Raw genomic sequence first — 21,399 nt, 5'->3', positions numbered from 1 at the left:
CTCAGGCCCCCAAAACACACCGTCTCTCCCCCCACACAACACACTCCCTGTCACACTCCACTCCACTTCACCCCCATTTGAAAAGCATGTTGAAGTCACTTGCATGCTGGGATAGCTGCCCATAATGCACCTCTCCCAATGTCGCTGCAAATGCAGCCACGCCAGTGTGCAAGTAGCAGTCAGTGTGGACAGACTGCAGCGCTTTCCCTACTGTGCTCTCCGAAGGTAGATTTAACTCACAGCACTCTACATCTGCAAGTGTAGCCATGCCCTAAGGCGAGAGATGGAATGGGAGAAATTCTCATTTTTGTGATTTGCTTCATTTTTATTTAAGTTTTTTTGGTAAATGAAAGAGCCATAGGGTAAAATTTTCATAAGTGCCTAAGACCCAGATCCTCAAAGGAATTTAGGTACCTAACTCCCATTGGAACATAGGCCTAAGTGACATAGGAGCCTAACTCTAATTTTCCAGTGCCCTTAAGTCCCATTGACTTTTAGCAGTATTTAGTATCCTTAAACACATATGTACTTTTGAAAATTTTACCCATAGTGCCCTGGCACAGGGGCAGAGGGTTATATGCTACATAATCCCATGATAGTCATGGGGTAGAATTGAAATAAGCAGAAGATAAAGCAAGTTATCTGGGGTACAATGCAGAAATGACCCTTGTTTACATACCTCCATGTTCCCAAGAAAGGCAACATATTTGCATTGGCCCCAGCAGGTCTCCAAAAAATAACTTGGACAGGCTGAGAAGGAGCCAACCACACTAGTTACACAGATTCTATCATCATTATAGGCAGCAAAGAGTCCTGTGGCACCTTATAGACTAACAGACGTATTGGAGCATGAGCTTTTGTGGGTGAATACCCACTTCGTCAGATGTGTATTCACCCACGAAAGCTCATACTCCAATACGTCTGTTAGTCTATAAGGTGCCACAGGACTCTTTGCTGCTTTTACAGATCCAGACTAACATGGCTACCCCTCTGATACTTATCGTTATATTTGTGAAAATCAGAGCCCATCTAGCAAAAATGTTCCTGCAGATAGATTAACTTCTGTTCAACAGCCTCTGCAGATAGGGAGATAATGAACAGTTTTTGCAGGAGATAAAGTCCACACACTTATAGCTCTATTAAGATTAAAGTGAAAAGCAAATATTAGCTGTTAAAAGCATCACATAGATTTGGATACTCTTTTGAGGCAAGAGACCCTCCAAAATGCTATACAGTGTTTTGGCTACTTGTTAAAGATATAAACCAGCTCATGTACAGCCTGTCTCATAATAAACTACAGGAATATGTCCCCATGTTTTTTACTGTAGCACCCAGAAATGTCCAAACACTTGTGTCTCTGCCTTAAGACTTTCAGAAACACTGATGAAAGTGTCTCCATCATCCAAGAAATATTCACTAAAGAGCTGAAGAGGGATACTGCTTCATGACATTCCATTAAAACACCATGTATTGGACTATTCCTTCCAACTCTGTTGTTTAACCACATACATAACTGCTCTGGAGTGTCTGTTTCTGTCAAGTAGAATGATAATCTGTGTCTACTCAGATGAGTGGAAAGGGAACTAAGTGTGAGGTCTTATTTGCCACAGAAAACGTTATCCACTGTGTCAGCAGGGAGTACACACATGGCAGCAGGTCAAGGTGAGGTTATAACAGACACATATTTATGAAGGAACAGCACACAGCATGACAAGCATCCTGCCTAGCTCCTGGTAGTGCCATTGGAGATGAGCCTCTCAAGCTTCATGCTACAGACTGGATTTAGGATCTTATAAGGCATTTTTGTGTTTTCCCAGGCTTTCTGCAGACTGTTCACTTTCATTGTAAGCTGTCTTCCCTGGCAGAATTCCCTGAAGGAACTATGGAGGGAGAGGGATCTTCTTGTGAAATAGAAGTATATCAGTATATCCAGTATATCAGCTAAAGCTAATGCCACAACAAATCTTTATTCAGGTAACCATGTCTGAATCTTACAAAGCTTCAGGGACTGGCATAATCTACCAAGCAAAAGCAGCCTGATACATCAGACAAAGTTGTTTCCCAGCATGATTTAAACACCAGTGTATCTAGGCAGGATGCACTGATCCACCTTTCAAGAATAAATGGACCAGGCGCACAGCTTAATCCACCTGCTTTCCTTCTACTCTGACTTCCCTCCCTTCCCCTCTGCCCTTTCACTCTCCTTCTGTCTTTCATCCTCACTCTCTTTTCTCACTGCTCATCTGCTCTTCTTTTTCTCTCCTACATCTCTCATCCTATTCCTCCAACCCCACATGTAGCCTGATTCAGCAGAGTACTTAAGTATGTGATATCAAGCATGCCAGTAGTGGCAATGACTTCCTTGGGACTATTGCCATGTTTAATATGCTGAAGTGGGGTTTTCCCCCACAGCCTCTCCACAGGGCCAGCTCCAGGGGTTTTGCCGCCCCAAGCAGCCACAAAAAAAAAAAAAGCCGCAATCGCAATCTGCGGCAATTTAGCGGGAGGTCCTTCGCTCCGAGCGGGAGTGAGGGACCCTTCACCGAATTGCCACTGAATACCTGAACGTGCCACCCCGCTCTGGAGTGGCCACCCCAAGCACCTGCTTGATAATCTGGTGCCTGGAGCCGGCCCTGCCTCTCCCTCTTATTTCCCATTCAAATTCTATGGGTTTGATGCTGCTTGGACTTTCCACAAGCATAAGTCAGAAGTAGCTTCACTGAAGTCAGTGAGATTATAGCGGTGTAAAACTGGTGTAAGTGAGAGCAGACGCATAACTTTAACTGTAAAACTGACATATTTTCACTGGCATGTGTAACTATATTATATTACTTTTTTTGAAAGACGTAGGGTGAAATTCCACCCTAATTTGACCCCCAAAAAGTATTATAGGGTTGTAAGGATGTAGCTTAAGGCAAAATATGGTATGAAAGAATAAGATTTATCAAGTATGTTTAACATAGTTATCCTATTTTAATTTTTTAGAAATGGGTTTTGCTATTTTTGAGGTTCTCAGTTTTTCTTCCCTAAAGAGAGATTTTCTAGGCCAAATTTTCATTCCAGTAGTGAACAATAGTAGCAGTTGTGAAACATGTACATAACTCCTCCACTTGGTGACCATTTGTCCACATAAAACTGAAAGTGTCAGGAATTAACAGAAAACAATTTTTGTGTGATGATACTTAGAATATCTCTTGGGTTTTTTTTCCTGGTAACTACTTCATAGGAGCCATGAGCTCTTCCATTAAACCAGATATCAAAGGTCTGAAATTCCACAATGACTTTTGATGTCTGCACAAGTTCAGTAGTTAAAGTTGAAGACTTGTCACATGATGAGTTTATGCCAATTAGAAGGCATAAAAAGAAAACACACACATATAGTTGTATAGTATCAGAGGGGTAGCCATGTTAGTCTGGATCTGTAAAAGCAGCAGAGAGTCCTGTGGCACCTTATAGACTAACAGACGTATTGGAGCATGAGCTTTCGTGGGTGAATACCCACTTCGTCGGATGCATGTAGTGGAAATTTCCAGAGGCAGGTATATATGTGCAAGGAAGAATCAGGCTAGAGATAACGAGGTTAGTTCAATCAGGGAGGATGAGGCCCTCTTCTAGCAGTTGAGGTGTGACAATAGCTGCTTATATAGTTGTATGTTCATTAGTGAAACAAAAATAACTCCACAACTGAATAGCCCTCCTTCTGGATGTCTGGCTTACTTTATGAAAAAATGGAGACTCAGAATAGCTCCAGTTCTCAAGTTAAGTTTCCCCCACCCCCAAGCAGTTTAATAAATGTCAGTGGTCCCTTTGCTTGCATGTACAATTTTTATATCTTTCATTTTCAACTAAGCAGCACTAGGGCATTTATTAGTTTAACCTCACTCACCCTTTCCATCTTTCTGTAATGGACACTTCTTCCACTTCAAATACGAGAGCCCCGTTTTTCTACTTTTTCTACCACTGTCACATGGAGAGGTTGTCTTGCCCTGACTTACAGCGGCACAGAAGGAGTTTCCCTACTGTTTAAAACATAACAAAATAATGTCAGAAAGATTTGCCCTAAAGTTAAAATTGTCCAGGCATCTTTTACCTTCACCTTGACGTTAACACTTGCCACTCTTGCATTTATCCACTAACAAATGAAAGGCCGGATTCTCAGCAGGTGCAATTTGGTGTAACACCACTGAAGTCATTTGCTAAATGTTAAGCATGTACATTTGTGCGTACCAGGCTGGGGTGGGGGCAGGGAGGTAAGCACACAAGTAAGTTTTAAGTACTAATGGGGTACTAATACTGTTTGGGGAAGATTTTCAAAGCACAAAGGGGACGTAGGCATCCAAATCTCTCTAACAATGTCAATGCGCCTTTGAAAATCTCCCCCTTAACTATCAGTGGTTGAATAGTATAAGAAAGTGCTCACAGCATTTGTTCAAATCCCAAACTCCTGTGCAAGTCAACTTTGTAGTGCCTCCATCATAATCAATATCCACCAACATCCATTAGAATAGGTTTTTGTACACAAAGTTTAAAGAACAGCTGCTTTTCATTTCAATAAGAATGCTGAAAAGAGAATTCATGAATGAACAAGAGAGTGTTTTTATTGGTTATTCGTTAGTTGCTATTTAGTCTTCGTTAGTCTCCTGTTAAAAAATTTTCAGTCATCAAATCAAGGAGCTTAAATAATACCATGTGACTAAGATGACCTATCATATACCACAAATAGAGAACAAAGTGCACAATTTGTGAGTAACCAGAAGTTTGAACCTTATTCACCCAAGGTAAGACATTTGCAGAAACAGGATCAACCCACAAAACAGAAGAAAAAAGAAAAAAAGGCTAAAAGTTGCTCATAACTTACTCATTGCTAATCATTTGTCCAGTTTTGGCAAGGGGTGAGCAATGGCCAGAGAACTGAAAAGGATTCTAATTTATGAAAACTCCAATTGGCCCAATCAAACCTTGAGAAACAGAATCTATAACAGCTCTGGGTACAGTTGTGCAACCAAGCAAAAATATTCTGTGCAATGTTAATCAAAACACACAATAATTCATCTGGAGTTTGCTAGAGAGTGATGAACAAGGCTCAGAAAATGTAATTTTATATTTTTGCCAAGCATTTGAACTGGCTGGATTTGGTTGATTTTGACCAGAGCTACCAACAAGGAGTAGGCTAACTGGTGTGCAACCTCCCTCATTCTGAGATGAGTTTAAATGATACAGTCAAACTCCTAGACAATTACTGTCTTTTTAGTGTCTTTTTAACTGTTAGTTCAAAACCCGTTAATTCATTTGTTTTCCAGTAGAGAACTGTGAATTCTTGGTCTCCTCTTCAGAGGTACTCAGCACCTTCAGATCCCATTGACTTCAATGGAGGTTTGGGGGTACTCAGCAATTCACATGATCAGGCCCTAGCAATGCAAAAGTCCAGCCATATTATGGGTACTGTGTATCCATTACATATCTAACATTTCAGTTGGCTACTAGATTCCTGTTTTGTCTGGGAACTGAGATCTACTACTTGGCAGGCATTGTAAGAAGGCAATAATCAATAACTTGTTTAAGTCTTGTCTCAAATAACATCTGAAAAGTCTTCAGGGAAGAAGAAAAATTTTAAAAATAGCATTTTTCTGCTGCTCTTTGGAAACCCTCCGACCTAGGCTTTTCCATTGATTCAGATGTACCACAGAGTATTAGTTATGGGGTTTAGCTGGAATGTGCCAGGCTGCAGATAGAGCAGCAGCAAGCTGTGAGGCAGTTAGGCCCACACTGCTCACCTACCATACACAAGGAAAAACAGAGAGCGGCAGCTGCTTTGATGAGTCAGGGTGGGCTCATTTAGTGAGGACTCCTGGCAAAAGCTGGAGAAAAGCAACAAGCCTCCGCAACAACTACTCCAAGAATCTGTGACAACTGATTTATTCTCACTTTATTTCCTTTTATTGAGTCTCCTTTACCCACTTTAGGCAGTCCTTATACTATGTTGTATACTGGTTACAAAATCATCCTGACAGTGAATATCTGATCTGACACATCACTATTTTTTATATTTACATTGAAAGCTTCTAACAATACCTAAATTGCTGCTTATCCCATGCATAATTTGTATTGCAACAGCAACCTCTTAATAGGCATTCATTATCCTAACCCAAGAGACGTACAGTATATCAGATTGAAAAAGAAGAACCTGAAAGAAAGCAAGAGCAAGAAAGAAAGATTGTAGCAAAACGCAAAAAACAAGCAACTGGCCTGATATTGTGATCACTATTACCCCAATGTGAATATAGAATAATGCTCCATTGACTTGGTCCTACATAGGAGGTGACTTGTGCTACCAGATTCCAATGTTTACTGTACGATAGCATAAACAGAAAAAGTACTGTTTGGCTCTTGATTCAAATCAGTATTAAAATATGATTCAGGGTTTGGGTTCAAGACTCAATCTTCTTATTGGGATCAATGAATCCAAAACTGATCAGCAGTTTTGAAAATCTGGCCATTCCCTAATCTGGAGCTCAGCTCTTGTAAAAATGTGCAATTCTAGATACTGAGCACTTTGGAAAATATAGCCCTTGTGTGTATATTTCCTGTGCTGAATACAGATAATTTTGTTAATAGCTTTAGAGATATTCTAGAAAGTCACAGAGGCAATACTTATCAAGAATCAAAGGTGATCCAGTGAATTCATACACTAGCTTGTCATCTACAAAGGCTTAGGTTCAAATCATGCCTTAGATGATATCTAAACTCTGGTGCGCATTTGCTGTTTTCCTGGTCAAAAGTTAGGCACATACTTGAAGTGACGAAATTAACAAGTACACTCTGTGGAACTGCAGACTCAGGTGATAATTAGGGCCAGTGGAAAAGCAGAAAAGATATTTGTCAAATATATAATGGAGCAAATTTTATCATTATAATAATTTCACTGGAACAAAATTTCACTAATTATCTGACCAGCAGAAAAATATATGTCAAAAATATTCGATTGATACTTTTGAAATTAATTGAATAATAATATATTAAAGTCCAAAACTATTATGATAAATATAACTGTTTTAAGAACTGGCATATTACAGGTCATTACGCCTGTTTGTCACGTAACATTCTCTGATATTTATCCATCTATTTCATTACAACAGCTAACTTGCAAAAGGCTATTGGAAACATTTTCCTCTTTAAAAATGCCTTGTTATGACATGCAAAGTGTGTTGTAATGTAGCTAAGAATAACTTCCCAAAGAACAGCAATGTACTCTCATTGTGAAATACCATAAATGATGTTCTTAAAAGACTGTATGCTATTTCGCATTCATTTAAATAGCAATTTCTATCAATTTTGTGGTATTCTACTGCTTGCAGCCATGGTGGTTTTAAGAGCAGAGAAGCTTCTTGTGGACATGAAGCATTTTTGTTAGTTGCTCAGAAAGCCACTAAATTGGAGCACTTAATGTAGAAAATTAGATCCTATGCCCTATATAATACTTATATCTGTTCCAACAGAAAATATGCTATTGATAGTGATAGTCTTTTCATTAGCTAATATTTATTGTCAGACTGCAGCTGTAGCCTTTGGGCTAGCTGAAATACTTTTAAGTATTTTTAAATAAATATATGAAACAACAAGAGTTAACAGCGCAAAGTAAAATTCTAAGGCAGTTGTATCAAACTTTGCTCTTACTTACTACCGCAGAGTTGAACTGACTTTACACTGGTGTAAATGAAAGCAAAATTTGGACCTCAGTCTATATTATGATATGTGTAATGTATAATATTTTCATATAGAAGATATAACATTAGGAAATTTATCAATTTATTATCGATACAGCTAAGGATGCTAGAATGAGATACATCTATGGTAATGAAGATGCATAGATGAAAAGACTAAAAGAACTGAAAGAAGAATTCCAGTGCCAAGCATTCAAGCTCTGTGTCATACAACAAATGAGATAGTCTTTTGAATTACCCAGAGTAATGCTCATTAATGTACAGACAAAAACATGTGACAGGACTGCTTTTGTCATGGAATTCCACCCATCAATCCCAAGCAATTTCACTCGCCTACCAAAAACTATTAAAAAGAACTATTTTCTAATAGCCAGTTCAGAACAATTATATAGACTACATAAGTATGTGAAAGTATTCCCTAGTCTACAAATATAATATTTATCATTCAACAAGAACTAACATCTACTGGATGGTTACAAATCTATACCTATAAGGCCATATCTTGATCCCACCGAAGTCAATGAAAAAAATTCCTATTGACTTCAATGGAACCAGCATTTGTCTCATTTTTTCTGATTAAGAAATGTGTGTTACACATTAATACTGTATCTGTGAATACTAACTGCTGTAAGAAAGTGTTTAAATCTACATTTTATTGCACTCAAAAAACTACATTAAAATAATATCAGTTCTTCCGCATCTCACAACTCCCAGTCTACTCCCCCGACAAGATCTTTGTCCCAATCTACTTGCTCCGATGCTACCCCAACCCCAGGCCAGCTCTTGTCATGCTTCCTCCTCCACATTGCTGCGAAGCCAACAAGAGGAGTACTAAGAGTCCAGGAGAGAGTCTCCCTGCTTTCATTACTGGCATAGCAGCCCACAGCAACCACAAGTTGCAGTTGGAGGGAAAGTCCTGCTCAGTCCCTTGCATTCCTGGGCTGGAGCATGCCCACCACAGAAAGAATCTTTGGATAATTTAGCTGCCAAACTTTAACAAATTTCTACTGAGCAAATTTGAGCTGAGGCTGATAACTTGGCCAAATTTGTGTGATATTTCACAGGAACAGCAAAAGGCGTATCCCCGACAGCAGGACAACCCTCCTGCCAAATTTTAAGTCGCTGTTCCAAAGCATAGAGGTGCTAGATCTTCCCAACAAAAGAGCTGAAAGACATTTTTTATGTGAACAAAACAACATATTTTCCCCCAATCTTATTCTTGAAAATGGCTGAAGCACTGTAGCTGAAACTTTTCAAAAAAAAAAATTCAGCCTGAAGAAGAAACCCAGCATGAACTTTTCAATCCAAATGGTTGAAGTTATAAGCAACTTAAAACAGGGTCTTCTAATGGAAAGTATTGGATGGCCTTAACCACAGGCAGTGTGATCAGCCCTATAAGCACAAGGGATCCCATCATCATCCAAAAGAAAAAAAACAAATAAGAAAGGGGAAAAGAGTAGGCAGAATCATCAATAATTTCTGAATAAGTCACCAGTCTAAGCCTCCTATCAGACAGCTACACTACAAATGTGACTGTGGTCTAGCAAGAGAAAAGCTATTTTGATTAAAAAGTATAAAGACCTAGACATAAATAGTAAATGGAAACCCTTTAGACACCTCACCTCAGAACAATACCTCTTGACGAATTAAACATACAGGGCAATAGGACACAACAGCTCATTGATTTTAAAGAATAACCTGAAAAAGACATTTTAAAAAGGGCTTGTGCCCTTTTATACTTCTCTGCGGCATATAAAAAAGGCCTGAGAACTTCTTTGTCTGCTTGAAAAATCAAGCCTTGCCAGCCCACCCTGGAAGGCTCTGATGTCTAAAGAAGTAGCGGAATGGTGACATCACGAGCGCCAAGAAAGTGAAAGTTGAGAGGAGAATGGATTTGCTTTTGTTAATAGACATATAACTTCAAATGATTAATTAACATTTCAGATAAAGGAAGTCTTTGTTAAAGATTCAGCATCCTGCCATTTCAGTTAAGGTGTAAAAAATCACAAATAAATGTGCTGTGAGACCTCCAACTGGTTCCCTGCATAAATAGCAAAAAGCAGACTTTGCATTCCTCATGTTCCTGAGGGAATATATTTAGGGAACAGATGTCATTCACCACTTCCAGCTAGGGAAACTCAAGTGCCCAGCAGAAAAAATCATGCTAGATTCTATGGGATCGATTTTCTCCCTAACTGGTAATGTGCTTTGCCAGCTTTAACTGAAATGTGCTATATACATGCATATGGTGTTGTTATCTTTTTAATTGCACTTTAAAATTATCTTCCAACCGGTTAGGAGATTCTTTGGTTGGTTGGTTTTAATGAACCAGTTCATGCTTCTGTATTTGAAATGTTCAGCCAATGTAGTGCAACAATTAACTTAACATCTACTATGGCTTTATAATAAAATTTCATTTCATTTGGATCATATAATCTGTTGGTTGGGATGTCTTCAGAAAGTCAATTTGATTTTTTAAAACGTCTCATTTTCTTTAAGTTTTATTGCACATGCAGAAATAGAAACCTTGTTTTGGCTGAACTGATCATGGTCAAATGCAAGAATAAGTATAACTGTGACATTGACAAAGTTTACTGTTACCTCACTGCAGTTTACCTGTATTTTGAGCTATACTCTGATAGGTCCATGTGCTGGTGTACTTGGGAGGAAGTGCACAAAAAGAGCCCCTAACACTTAAACTTGTGCAGCTAAATAATTACAGCCCCTGTACTCAGGAGACCTCCCTCTTGAGTGTTGCTGGGGGCACATGGTGCTCCCCCTCCACTGCAGCCCCTGAAGTAGGCCAAACACACCTATGTGTGCAGTTCATGTGGACCAGGCCCCTCCAAGACATCTGCCCCTGTAAATTACACAATCTGGTCCACAGCCTCTGGCCTCCCCAGGATACCCACTGCCTGTCTTACTTCAGCTGTGAGTTCTTTGGTTAACAGACTGTCCATATTTGTTGAATAGCACTGAGCACACTGTCTATTCCATTCTCTGACACTGCTCCCATCTATGAGAACACTTGTGGGTGCAGTATAAAACAAGTTGGCCGACACAAAGTATATATATGCATGCATAGATTTAATATATATAATTGTGCTGATGTAACTGTAAATAACTTATTGTGAACTTACTGTCAACTTTTAGTTATCTATGTGCATGTTTTTATATAGCTAATGTGGCAAATTGCCAGCACTATTATGATGGGTCTTCCTCTTCTTTGGGGGAGGGGGGTTCAGGACGCCATTTCTTGCCCCTGAATTGGAATATTAATTTCCCCACTAGTGTCCTAGAGGAGGGGAGTGGAGAGGGAGGGACCTGGGTCCACCATCTACTCCAGGTCCCAGCCCAGGGGCCCTGAGGATAGTGGTGAACCACTTGAATTGATGGTTCCTTCCCCTGGGCTACGTCCCTCTCCTGCCCTTCAGCTTGTGGGGGGGCTTTCTGCCCTCCCTTTGCACAAGCCAGGTGCCCCTTACCTAAGGTCTTGGACTTCTTAGCCCACCGCGGCACTTCTCCAAACTGTTCTCTGCTCTAACACCAATCCTCTCTGCTCCAACTCCTCCTCTGTCTGATTGAAGCAGGGGTTTTTATCAGGTGACTGACTGCAGGTGCTCTAATTGGCTTCAGGTGCTCTAATTAATCTATAGCAAACTTTCTTCCCCCTACAGGGAATAAGGCTCCCTGCTAACCCTCTCCTGCTGCCCTCTGGCCATGCTGTATCACACTATATATATCCTTTTAAGAAGCTAGATCTATCATGAAAGGGATGTTGCCGTGTGCCTGATAAGGAGGCCTCTCATTCATACAGAGCAGGAACTTTTTGACCTTCCTCATTTTCAAACACTACAAAAATGTCACCACCATATAACACTATCTCTTCGCTCCTACTACCGCCATCTGGAGTCTTTGCTTCCTTTTATGCTATTCCTAAAAATACCAGATATTCTCTGGAGTATCAATTTATTCTTTTCAGAAAAAAATGTCCACTTGCTTCCATGGGAGAAATCTGACACAAACCTGGCAGATGTATTCTGAGAAGACTCCTTGCAGCTATCAACTGAGGTGATTGCTCCCAAACCCATCACTTCCCACTTCTTTTCACATAGTCATGATTTCTTTGACCTCTCAGTCTATCCCCTCCTCCAAGGATTTAAAGATTAACAACAGCACAACAGTTAAAACATCCCCAGGTTAAAGGATACAGCATTCTCTGCCCCTCTCTTTTCCAGTTTCCTCTTCTATCTTTCTTTTTATTTTCCTAAACTCCCATTTCCATTGGCTTCCTGGCAGTCAGCTTCCTAACGACATACTATTAGCACTTCTCTATTATAATCCCCTCTTTAGCTGCCTACCTCAACATTAGTATTAGCATCAGAGTTATCGTGTTATCATGTAACATAGCTGCATGAAAAATTATGACAGTTGTGCAGCAGTTACAGTGTAATTACTTAGTGCCACTCAATGTGTAGTGCTGCAGTAATAGGTTTTGTAACCAATTAAATTTCTGAATTCTGCTCACAAAAGAAAGGCTCTAAAACGATGTCAGTATTGATGTTTCTTGATGCTTTCTGCAACTGATTTGCATTGCACCAGTGATGTATAAGGAGTCAAAGCACTAGGCCTGTCTATTTCTACAGTTTCAGACAGCGGTAAGAGCATACTACATTTTCACTATGAGTTTTACCTTTGTCAAATTGCAGCACATTTGACCAAAAAACAGATTACACCTCTGTGAAAATTCCTCTGTGTTGGATTAGCATGTTTGCATTCTCCAGTCAGACTTTTCATCCTTATGACTGGGAAAACAGATAGAATTTTGCTATCCATATGAAAACAATAGTAAGCCATGGAAGTCTTTGCTAACAGACTACTGAAAACAAGTTATTTTGTATGAATGTAAACTGCAACCAAGTGATAAAAGCCAAGCCTTCAAATCCTTACTCATTTGATTTGTCACTTGAACTTCTGTAGCACAGCTCATCAGAATAAATGTTTGCAGGACTCGTTTACAGAATTGCAGCAAAATAGGCTACTTTCTATTTAGCAGCCCTTTATTTCTCTAGAAAAATCGCACCTTCATCAATAATGAGATACAGAAAACTTATCCATAAAGGCTGACATAGAGATAACTTATGTCCACAAAGATTTCTCTAGATTTTAGTACGCTTTTACATAATAGCTTTCTTCATGACATCTTACATTTTTCAATTATACATTTAATAATAAATATTATGTATAAGGCAAATTGCAATGTGCCATGTATGGCAAGATGTTAATAAAAAGGTATCATGCATGCAACTGGATAAGAAATCATCATCTGTTGCATTGGTTAATATTAACTTCTTTTATTCACTAGCAAAGTTCTGTCATCAGATCAGTTTTGTTACATAAAACAGCCATAAAACACACCCTGTAATCAAGAAATCTTGAAAAATTACCATGCTGATAAAAATTCCACTTGAAGGAAGCACAAAACAGTTGGGTCTTTTGAAAGGCAAACCATCCATTCTTGTGAATTTTAAACTGGGGTGAGGAACTGGGATGTGAATTTGTATTTTGTCATTCCTTTTTCTGGAAAAACTAGAGTAAGCTGAAACATCTAGAGAAGATTAGAATAATGTTTGTTCTTTATAAGGGAGATGCATGTCCACCTAGTATTATTATTGAGGTTCACAACACGGGGGTCTTTCTGAGTCATTGGCTGTTCCCAGATTCTTGGGTAGCATCGGTAGTCCAGAGTGGGTTCTTTTACATCCATGCCTGGCTAGACATTTGTGCTTTCCTCTAAGATATAGACTTTGCCTTCTAAAATCATTGTAATGCATACCACAAAAAGTACTTGGAGTCTTAAGCTACCACAGAGTGAGTAAGTAATGTTTTTCTTGTATCAAGTTTATTATACCTGTTCTTAGACTGTAATGGCTACCCATGTGTTTCCAGGTTCAGTTCAAGATGATGATTTTGGTCCATAAAACCAGTGGTCACCATTATAAAATTATTATTTATCCATAATTGCCACATGCTGTTATTTCTATTTTAAGAATAAGGGCAAAGTGGAATATTTCAGATGCTATCTTGTTAACTGCTGACTTTTTAATGGCAACTACCAGAAAGCTTTACAGGTCAAAACATGTCTATGATAACTAACCTTATACTTGTGTACTACAGTCCAAGTCTAATAAAGGACAAGCTTTCAACTTTCAGTTCCAGATTTTCCCTACCTTCTCACACTTTCTTACTATTTTCCAGACGTTGCATTTCAGAAAAAGGGAGGATGTAAAAAACAAGGAAGGGGTGGAGCACTAAAATCCAAAAAGTGAAAATTGAAAACAAATTTTAAAGTTTCTAAAAAACAAAATGAAACAATCTTTAAGTCAAAATAAAACAAAATAGGAAAAAGTTATTTGAAATTTCCTAAATCAAATCAAAACTTTTAACCGGAATTGCAATTTACCTGTGAAAAAACGTTGGTTTCAATTAAATTTAGTTTTTGGATTGGAAAAATACTCTATGCAAAAAAAAAAGAAAAAATGACCAATTCTATTCGTCATCCTCAGTATTACCTTATTTCGTAAGGAGTACCTGTGATTTCAATGGGACTACTCATGGAGTAAGGTATTACACAATGTGAGTAAGAGTGGCGAATCAGCCATAAGACATTAATATAAGAGAAAAAAATCTCTTCTTGCTTCAGACTGTACAGCCAGTATCTAATGGGTATCAGGAAGGAAACAGAAAATTTGCTTCTTCCTCCCCAATACCTTGAGTAACAATGCACAAATGGTGAAGTGCATTATGAGACGCGGGGCTGGCTCCAGCTTTTTTGCCGCCCCAAGCGGCGAAGAACAAAAAAAAAAGAAAAACCTGATTGAGCTGCCGCCAAAGTGCCACCAAAAAGGAATAGACAGAGTGAAAGACCGGCGGAAATTCGACTTCTATGGGCACTCGGAACTTCTCAGAATTAGGCCCATAATGAGCATTTCTTGTCATTGCAGGGTCAGTGGTATTTTTGTGTTGCAGGTAGAGATTGTTTTGTGATTAATTTTATCTTCTTCAATGCAGTTTTTGTGAAAGATTGTCACATTTACAACATAAAACCAAGAAAAAGCAGTTCTCTCTGTCATGCTGATATGTTTGACCAGAAGCTCCCCAGAGATTTTTGTGATAGCTGATTTATAATATAATTCAGCTGGAGCAGACTAAGCAATGCTGTGGTACAGTGTAAATGCCTGTGCTAATATTTCTGGGGATTATGTTCTAGTTTTGTAGCAAGATGGTTTATCTGAAATTATACACATTTCAAAGGACAATCAGAAATATTCTCTTAATGTAGGAGTGAGCCTGGACAAAGAACTTCCAACTATTAAAATATATGGTTTTATACTCTTTCCTGCTTTCTTTTATAGTCACTCCTGTAGTGCTATGCAAACAATTTACTACAGTGCACATTTAAGAATTCTGTTGATTTTTATACTTTGCTATTTAGGGTCAAATGTATTAAAATACAATGAATCTAGCTCCTGAAATATGATTTGCTCTTTTATTATTATCACCATGCATTATGAATTACACAGATACATTGAGACTGGATGTCCTTCTAAAAGACGTGTTCTAGTTCACCCAGAAGTTATTGACTTGATGCCGGAATCACTTGGTAAAATTCCTTGGCCTGTGTTATACAGGTGCTCAGATTAGATCATAATGGTAGTGTCTGGCCTTAAAAAAAAAAAAAAAAATCAATAGACAGACAGAACCACCAGTCAGTCAAATAGATAAATCCAAAGGATAAAAACACAATCAGCCAATGCCTCAGGTGGTGTAGATTTGTGTGTCTAAAAAATATTTAGATCACGTGAGGATCCAGTCTGTGTTTTGGGCTTCACCTCCTTCAGGTATTATAATGTCATGATTTGATTTCCCAATATGAGTGTTGTGAGTTCCAAAGACAAGCTTTTGAACAAAAGTCTGCTCTGATTTGCCAACTGTACAATACTGGGTGGTGGGGTGAGTAGACCTGTAGCAAATTGAGTGATGCAGACTAGGATGAGTCAAGGAACACCTGAGGGAAATAGACTTACCTAGTGCCACCCTCCACTGCTACTACTGACTGCAGCATGCTTACAGGAAGCTGGAGACCAGGAGCTAGTCCATGCCTCAAATGAGATTGATTGCCTCTCTTGAGGCAGTGGTGAGGTTACAGGCATATTAGCTGGATTCTTCTTCTAGAGGTCACAGTATTAGGGATATATCCTGCCCCACGCCCACATGGATGTGCAGAGCATGGAAGGAGAAGCTCCCTGCTCCCACTTCTACAGGCTTTATCTCATACAACACAGGGTAGGCCTCTGCCCTTTTTGTGGTCATCAACTCTGGATCACGGTGCCCACATCTAAGGAAAGGGAGGAAGAAAGTGTTCAGCTTACTTAGCACTGACTAAATATTAAAAAAAATAAAATAAAGGTGAGACCCATCAAAGCCTTCTGTAGGAGCAACAACAGCACAAGAGTCATCACCCCGGCAGCAGGATTCAAACTCTATGCCAAACCAATTCTTGGCCTCTGATACAATGGCCAAAAATGGTACCAGCTGTGATTGTGCTGGTTTCTGTGATGTAGACGCCTGTCAACCAGTAGCTGGACTTTACCCACCTTAAGTTCACATGCAGTAGAGCCATCTAAGGGTTGTTATTCTGTAACAATTTGTGGGCACTACTGACCTGAACCTAATCTGAAGCAATAGCCTAGATGTGAAAAGATCCGTGTTCCATTATTTCCTGAGTCATCAGATCTCCAGAAAACCTAGTTTGCAACAGTAAGTGCTCTCTTATTAATATATTGTGTGGAGTTAACTGTGGTTGAACAGAATATATATTTGGGGCAAATCTGCTGAGCCACTATGTATAGTCAGCGTATAGCATGATTTTATCTGTTAGGGATGATAGGCTATTAGGTGGTGACCAAGTCACCGTGTGCAAGTGTACTGTTTCTCTCATCCTTTGAGAATCCTTTGCAGTAAGGACCCAAGCTGATTTCTTTTTAATTTTCTAATTCACCTTTGCCTTCTATTTCCCTTTTAACACATCTCCACTTTCTTTTTCTTAGCTCCCCCCAAATCACATCCAATCTCCTCTCTTCCTCATCTATAGGGCCCTACATGCTCTTGTTCCCACCTGTATCTTCACTCTCATTTCCCCTATGCTCTACCCCCGTCTCTCTCTTTACTCCTTTTGGATTTGTGAATGCTCTCCTGCTGCCTCAGTCAGGCATCTTGTCCCCCTGCAGCCTCATTCTCCACCTTGAAATCCCTCCTTGTAATCACAACCTCTCCACATGATCCCTCCTGACTCCTCCTCCTCACACATAGTCCCCACAACATCCTTCTTCTGAACTGGTAGCCTTTGTCTTGTCTTGCCTGTGTCTTATTTAGACTAAGCTCTTCAGGGCAGATGATGTGTCTTATCTATGTTTAGGTGTGAATTTATGGTGCTATGTGATTTATATAGTAATCAAATCATAACTGAAGGTTGGGCTTAGTCAGTGCTCTTTGGATAACATCAGGCAACTTACAGTTAATGTATTTGTTTAGACTTCTTTTAAATGAATGTATCTATATTCTAAGTTAAGGTAAATAGATACAAGCATTATAAAACAAAGGAGACCAATGGCAAAAAGTAGATCCGCCCTTCAGTTAATTTTGTTGATCCAGTGAGATCATTAATACCCCAAACTGGACTATTAATACACTCTCCAAGACCTTCGTACCCTCCCCATTCCTTCCTCAAAAGCCTGGGGAAACATATGGGCCTTCCAACATGCCCTGGAGAGTAATGGATGTGGGCAGCATTGAACTACATGGGGAGCAAATTCCACCTTAAGCTTCCCCTTAGCTTTCTGTTTGATTTTCCCCCAATGCTCTCCCTCTGCCCCCTTGGGATCCAGCTTGGGGAGGATGAAGTTATCAAGTCTTAGTATAAAAATAACTGAGCATTAGAACAAATCCCTGTAGCAGATGTGAGATGCTGGTGAAGCAACTTCAGGGCTCAGGAAGCATACTGAGAGTGGAGAAAATATTTTTCATACCTGGAATGTTCTGACTGATACTGGCCTATGTTGTTGGCAGGAGCTAGCTTTTTCCTCCAGCAGCTGCAACATTTCTCTTCATCATTCCCTTCCTTTTACCCTGCAGGTGGCTTGGGGTCAACCAGCTAGGATCAGAAGTGTAAGTGCTGAAATGCCATGCCTCTCATGGTAGATATTTTGCATGAACAACCTAAGTGGAAGCAGGAAGTTATGGGAATTGTGCCATTGACCTCAGTGAGAGTGAGTTCAGGCCCTAACTGGGCAAAACTCCCACTTGTCTTCAATGGGAGTTTTGCTCAGTTAATAGACATATTCTTCAGTCCTTAAGGCCAAATTTCAAATGGGCTTCCTAAATTGCATCCATAAAATTTGCATGAGAGCACCCTGTATTTGCATGTACAAGAGATACTCAAGCATGCATATCAGGCAATTGTATGTTCAAATGGGGACTCAAAAATAGTTTGACTATGAGCTGTGACCCATTTCTCTGGAGAGATGCAGAACCCACCCATGATATTATCTGAAAAACAAATGCACAAATCTACATTATAAAGCCTTTTCACAACCAGCTCTCTACACCACATCCAAACAGCTTTTTTAATTCAACACTCCACAAAATCTCAGCTATAAAAATGAAATAAAATAAATCAACATATTTGTAATTTATATTCTTTATTTTGTAACCACAATTGAATTATACTGTACAAGATGACCTATGTTGGATTTGAACTCACCATCTTTAGCATCTAAAGCTAGAAAAACTGTAGCACTGAAACAAGTAACTGCCTAAGACCTGACATCTTTGCCATTCTAAGCCAGGAGCACAGCTCAGTGTGCACATATTGTAGGACATTGCGAGTTAGATATGGGCCCCAGCTACAAACTAAACCCAGATTTCAGCACCCACCCATCCACCCAGTGTTTTGTGGCATTAAAAACTGGGGTTTGGGCTTGGGTGATTACACAAATAGGAGTCAGATGCAATATCTGGAATCCAGATAAGGTTCCAACACCCAGATACCCAAGTATGGGGTGTTCAGATCTAGGCCCACCTCTGATATTAAGTGTTTTTAGATTCCTGTAAGCCTTGTTTCAGCCTTTTCTCACTCCCATTTCAGCTTTTCCCTAATGTCTTCCCTCTCCCTCCAGTTTCCTCCATTACTTGCTTCCCCCTCTCTCCCAACCACAAACTAAATAGATCAGAAGTGTGGGTTGTTGTTTTTAAAATGAGTTAACTAATGTGGAGCTCAAACCAAACCCTCGCATTCAAACTCCCCTTTGCCTGTCCTTTCCATACACAGATGCAAACTTCATGCCACATCCAGTTCAAAACTTTGCAACTGGCCCTTTTATGACTTTGTAATGGGCTATGCCAAAACCCCATATCTAGACACTCCACAAACTGTAGGGAAGTCTAAATGCTATTCTAAATTTTTGGTGTCTCAGGCCAATGATTAAAATAAAGCTAAACGATGCAATACAAATGGGATGTTTGAAATTGCATTCTGTGTATCTAAATCTAGTTAACATTTCCTCCACTTCACCAACCACTCTGAAAATCAAAGTGTTCCATTAGATCCCTGAACACTCCAGCTTTTCCTTTGGATTTCCTAGTTTAGTAGAAATTAATCTTATCCCACACATCAAAAGGAATTAAAAAAATGGAAACATACCAAGTTAAGCTTTCATTGTATCTCATTTTTGTCTTGTTGCATTTCAGAATTCATTATTACATCTTCAAACCACGAGAATAATTCCTCTTATCGTGAAATAGAACAATTCCATTGAAGCATTCACATTCAGTTTTTAGCATTCAAGATACCACAGTTCAACTCTTAGTTTGAATGTTGGTTTTAAGGGTGCTAACTTTCTGACAGAGAGTAAGATCAGGGAGAGCCTTCAGTCCTAATGATATAGGAGAGAAGAAGCAGCTACAGGTTATGTGCTTCCAAGTGTCTTGTAAGGCTTACTCTCATACAACAAGCCTGAGAAAATACATTCCATGCTTGAAGGCTCCTGCAAGCTGCGAGAAGAGAAAGGAAATAAGGAGAGCTCAGTTTCAGCAACTGGGGAGAAATAAACACCAGCCAGTAAATGAGAGACCCAGTTCAGCTGGGGATGATAGGCCACCAACTGCAAGTGCAGCTGAAGCACAGGAAACCTAGCCCTTTGCTAACAAGAGGGCTATACTTGGCTTTTTATCCCATGGCAACGGTGCTGTTAAAGGAAATGACTTCTCCCCACTGTAGAGCTTCTATCACCAGTGGAAGGGGGAGAGAAGGTGCTGTTGCCAGGGAAATTGGGGGAAGAGAGAGGAGGTATTTGCATGATGAGTAAGGGTGGGGAAGGAAGAGTTGGTGCCTGGAGAATGGGAAGGGTAAGAAAGAGATGATCCTGCTGATGGGGTCTAAGAGGGAATGTTCTCATCTGGAAGCTCTTGACGAAGGGAGGGAAGATATCTCCATGCTACTCTTGTGACAACACCTCCTCTTCCTGCCCCTCACCGAAGCAGCAGCAGTTATGCCTCCATACACACCCATCTTCACCTACTCCAAAGCTGCTGGTAAACAATGGGAGTTCCTGTCCCTTCCGTTCTGCTAATGCCAGTGGGGTAGACAGACAGTAGCTGGTCTCCAATACTACAAGCACCAGGTTCTACAAATCCCACCCCTTTCCCAGCAGAAGGAGTGTTGATCTACACATTCACTGTTCTTATTGGTAAGGCCAGGAGGCTTCCTCCCACCCACCTTTCAGCCAAACTAGCTCATAGGCAAAAAGGCCACCTTTTAGGGCCTCCCAGTTGCTGAGACTGGGCTCCTGGACATGAGAGCTGTCAGACTGTCACCAATAGCAGCTGATTCTTCTCTCCATTGCTGCTGAAACTACACTGGCTGCCTTGCTCTGTCTCTCAACTCTGGATCTTCACACCTGGTTTTGCTGAATTCTTGAGGCAGATAGATGCGTGGGGGCTGGGGGAACTGACTGGCTTCCTGCATGGGGGGCTGAGACACTGTCAGCAACAATCCCCTTAATGTAGCTGTTGTTCTCCAGGGCCCTATGTCATCTCTAGGCCCCTCCCAATCCCTGAACTCATTTAGGGAGTTACATTTCAGCTTGAGCATGGCTTTTATCTGCCAAATATAGCTGGTTGGGGGGGGCGGTGAGGGGACATGGGGGAAGCACAGATTGGGGAATAGCTCTTTATGGGGAATAACTCTTTCTAAGTTAGCAAAGGGTAAGAGAGGGAGAACAACTGTTGAAAGTGACTATTCACTGAGCAAACTACTACTCAGCATGGGTAAGGATGGCAGAATGTGGCTCTGAGTAAGAAGCCCTGGATTTGGCCCACTGTGATGGCCTTAAAACACTAATCTCACTGTCTCCTGAATAGGAATAGACACATATATCTACAGGAGATGTCTTGTCATCCATGTATTTTCCTGCTGGTTTGCATTTTAGATTTTTTTCCCTTAGCTCTGGTATTTCCGATTGTACCCACTGCATTACGTTCTCAGTGGTATCCTGCCTCCCACATTATTTCCCTTGGAACACAAATATGCAAACAACTGAAGAATTCCAAGAACTGCTAA

The 21,399-nt window shown here is 40.1% G+C and overlaps 1 long non-coding RNA gene across 2 annotated transcripts; it reads right to left on the bottom strand.

Annotated features, from left to right (window-relative positions):
• Window positions 1-12,785: 12,785 nt before the first annotated feature.
• On the bottom strand, window positions 12,786-19,855 carry LOC120372273. Of its 2 annotated transcripts, XR_005584828.1 has the most exons (4): window positions 19,483-19,855; window positions 17,810-17,999; window positions 15,809-16,119; window positions 12,786-15,446 (listed from the first exon to the last, which is right to left on the bottom strand). It is a non-coding gene; the product is annotated as an uncharacterized LOC120372273 (long non-coding RNA). The 2 variants fall into 2 exon arrangements; XR_005584827.1 differs by having other exon boundaries at window positions 12,786-16,119.
• Between the last annotated feature and the right edge of the window lie 1,544 nt (window positions 19,856-21,399).

The sequence above is a fragment of the Mauremys reevesii genome, linkage group 9 (genome assembly GCF_016161935.1).
Source record: "Mauremys reevesii isolate NIE-2019 linkage group 9, ASM1616193v1, whole genome shotgun sequence".
NCBI lineage: Eukaryota > Metazoa > Chordata > Testudines > Geoemydidae > Mauremys > Mauremys reevesii.
The sequence above is the reverse complement of the archived record's forward strand: the minus strand, read 5'-3'. Positions and strand labels throughout refer to the sequence as shown.